The sequence below is a fragment of the Penaeus monodon genome, chromosome 19, assembly GCF_015228065.2.
Source record: "Penaeus monodon isolate SGIC_2016 chromosome 19, NSTDA_Pmon_1, whole genome shotgun sequence".
Classification (NCBI taxonomy): Eukaryota; Metazoa; Arthropoda; class Malacostraca; order Decapoda; family Penaeidae; genus Penaeus; species Penaeus monodon.
In genome coordinates this window covers 40723866-40727237 of record NC_051404.1, presented here as the reverse complement: position 1 = coordinate 40727237, position 3372 = coordinate 40723866, and the positions used below count along the sequence as shown (strand labels likewise).

General features: G+C 49.6%; 1 long non-coding RNA gene across 1 annotated transcript in view; it reads left to right on the top strand.

Annotated features, from left to right (window-relative positions):
* Window positions 1–3372, top strand: part of LOC119585238 — a 123888-nt gene that overhangs the window by 59530 nt on the left and 60986 nt on the right. The window contains exon 2 of the long non-coding RNA XR_005229885.1: window positions 479–3059. This is a non-coding gene — a long non-coding RNA (uncharacterized LOC119585238). The remainder of the gene's footprint in view (window positions 1–478; window positions 3060–3372) is intronic.

Sequence of the window (3372 nt, the reverse complement as noted above, 5' to 3'; positions counted from 1 at the left end):
TAGAAAGTAACTTGCAGCAAAATCCAGTAGTGTACAAGCAAGAGCAAACACATGCGCTTACAGGCAAATGCACACAAAGAATACATGCCTTGTTTTTCACTGTTCGTGCTGACTGCTGTTTAAACGCCCAATGATACATAATGATGATGTTTATGTGTAAGTAAAAGCGGATATCGCTAAAGAAAATGTGTCTCTGTAATATAATTTACGAAATTATAAGTTACCTTAACCACAACAATCATATTTGGGTTTTGAGACAAGTGGATCCTTCATGGCCCATTGGGAGGCGAACTCACAGACAGCACCGACGGAGTTCGATTAAAAAATTTGCCAAGCGTTCATTATGTAGATTGCGTAGCAGGTCTTGCATGCAAAAACTGATCCGCAGAACAAAGGTATTGCAATTGCAGGCGCAGGAGACGAGCTCGGACGCCGCGTTTGTCGTAAATCAAAGTAATTGATATTGTCTTCCTTTTAGGTCGTGATATACGAGGGTGGGGCGACCTTGCCCCCTTCTGTCGGCCGTCTCCTCCGTCAGACGGATCCCGGCCTTCCTCGTCCTCCCGGTGCCCTCGTGCCCTCGCGCCCTCACTGATGACTCCATCAGTGCCACCTTCTGAGCCTTCCTCCCTCTGCTTCCGAGCCCCTCCCCTCCTTCTGGGCCCCCTCCCTCGGGGTTCCTTCGGGACTCCTTCGGGACAGGCCGTGATTACCTCCTCGGCCTCGCGCGGATGATAAAGCGATGGGCGATAACGTGGCGACGGGCGATCGCGGCGAAGACAAGTGCTTCGACGCCTCAGGCCCCTTCCCCGCCCCCTCCCCCTTCCCAGGCCTCCCCCGAAGGGCCTGTGATCGCATCGATAATTGTCGCGTCGGAGTTTTATTACGCCGTTGACGCGCGTCATGCAGGGCTTAATTGATGCGAAATGCGTGGGAGTGGCAGGAGATGTCAACGGTAGCGGGATCAGAGATGGCGGTTGGTGGTGCGAGAGAGTAGCGGCGGCGGGAGCGAGATGTCCGGGCCCGTGGGTGAGCTGGGCACCCGGTAACCTCCCCGGCTCCCGTGCCCTCCCCCTGCTTCCCCTCCCCCCTGCCGTCGAGCAGCTCACGCGGCCACAGCTCACCACCAACCACTCGCCCGCTGCACCTGGTGGCGAACACACGCTCCGCCCCACCCGCGCCCACCCTCACTCGCGTGCGATCACTCCAACACAACAGGAGCCGTGTTGCAGCGCCGGCCGGCCTCCTGCGTGCTGACCGCGCGATTCCCCTCGACGGACGAAGCACGACCTCCCTCACGTGCAGCACCGAAGCCGACGACGTGCTTTGGAAGGCTTAAATAAAGTGAGAAAGTTCGTGTGGTCGTCCCGCGCCAGACACGTGTGCATGCGTGCAGGCCGCAACTCTCGTGGCTGAGGTGGTGTTGCCAGTCTTGACAGGCGGGCAGTCCCTCGCCCTCCGCCCACCGACGCCAGCAAACAGCGCGGGGATAAGTGATGTTGTTGGACACGGACGCCGTCTTAGTGGCGTTCGAGAAGTGACATGTGTTCCCAAACCGGCGTCCGTGATGTCTGTCGCAGCCGCTTAGTGCTGAGTACATAATCCAGCGTATCACGCGTGACATTGCAAAGCTTGCAATCGCGCAATCTCACCTTTGAAAAGAAGTGATAGAGAAAAAGAAGAAAAAAGTTGTAAGCGTATAAGGATCCGGAGGACCGTCCTGCAGGGAGGAGGAACACCAGCAGCGTATCGCAAGCGTCGCGGTGTCAGTCAGCGAGAGGTTGTCGAGCGTGTATTATGACAGCAGTTCTGAGAGTGTGCAACCTTGTGGCTGCGACACCCACGTCCAGGGACCTCCTCTCAGCGCCGCCTTCGCGAGCAAACAAATAACAGGCCACGGCAGCCGACGCACAATGTAGAGAGAGTAGTGCGAGTGAGAGGAGCCAGTGATCGCTGCGCTATTTAGACCCGAGAAGGACTTCGGAAGAGGAGAGCCGGAATCGCGACCTCGTCCTGCGGTGCCCAGCCGTGTGTCTTTCAGTGTAAATTGTTTGTAGCTGAGAAAATAAAGACGTGACAACGTTGTTTAGGCTAACTCTTTCGTGTTATCTGGTGATCGTAGACCAAAGTGACTTTCGCACTGTAGCTGAAAACTGATATTCGAGCCGAAGAATTTGGTGATACATTAACAGAAGGGTAAACAAAAAATCGGAAGGCCAAAATCTAATAATAATCCAGAGACATCTCAAGGGTCGAAAGTGTTTTGCGGCCCAGACGAAAAAGGCCTCACGGGCACCGCTGTGCGTTGTGGCGGAGGAAACTGCTCCCACTCCAGCGTCGACGGTGAAAGGCGCCTCTCGAGTGCCAGTGTGACCCGAGCTGATGAAAAGGCAGGGGAGAGCAGGTCAAGTGTGAGCCGCCAGCGTCAGAGCAGAGAGAACGTCAAGGCGGAAGTGTGAATAATTTAAAGAACAGGAAAGCTGTGAAGATCAGAGATTCCCTGAGACGAACCTTGATTATTTAACGTGTGACAGAGGAAGGGTTGCGAAGGTTTCTTGTCGCCTCTGAATAACTCAAGGGGCAAATATTTTCCCTTTTTTTCGTCCCGAAGGCGAAAAAAATAAGAGAATTCATTTCTCTTTTTTCTCGACAAGTGATTACTCTGTGAGTACTGATACTTATATATATATATCAGTGCATATCATATGAAAAGTACGAAAAAATTGGAAAGAACCTTTTGTCATTTCTTGATCTCCGTTGGAATTTCAGGTCAAAGCTAGTTTGAAAGACGGTTTAATCTTTTTAGATAATTCTCTTATCATATGCTTTTTAGCACGAAAAATATTGTCTTTGATAATAAGAAAATAAAAAAAGAAAAAGTAATGTTCTGTTTTCTGTGAGCTTTGAAAGTGTTTGGTAATTAATAAGTGGAATATTACACACACCTAATTAAAGTGTCAAGAAGAAAATAAAACAAGAGAGAAAAAAAATAATTAAAAAAGACATAAGAAAAGTAAAGAAGAGAGGGAGCGTCTTGATTACGTCATCGTCTTATCAAGGTAAGATTTAGCAACGTCTTCTCCAGTTTTTGTTTCATTCATTATCAACCAATTTCGCTTTATTATTACACTTTATTATTGCTATTTTTTGTTTTTCTCAAAGGCCGTATTAGGCCAATGTTTTTTTTTTCTATATATATTTTAAAGTCGGCTTACGGTAATTTAAGCGCCGATTACTTTTTTATCTCTTTTTTTTTCTGGAAACTTAACTCGACTAGACGTCTCTGTACCTTATGGGATTCATAGCGATGTGAAAATGACGTTTGAGTTTTTGATACCGGCGGCTAAGCTGGTTGGCGCTCCGATCAGACGG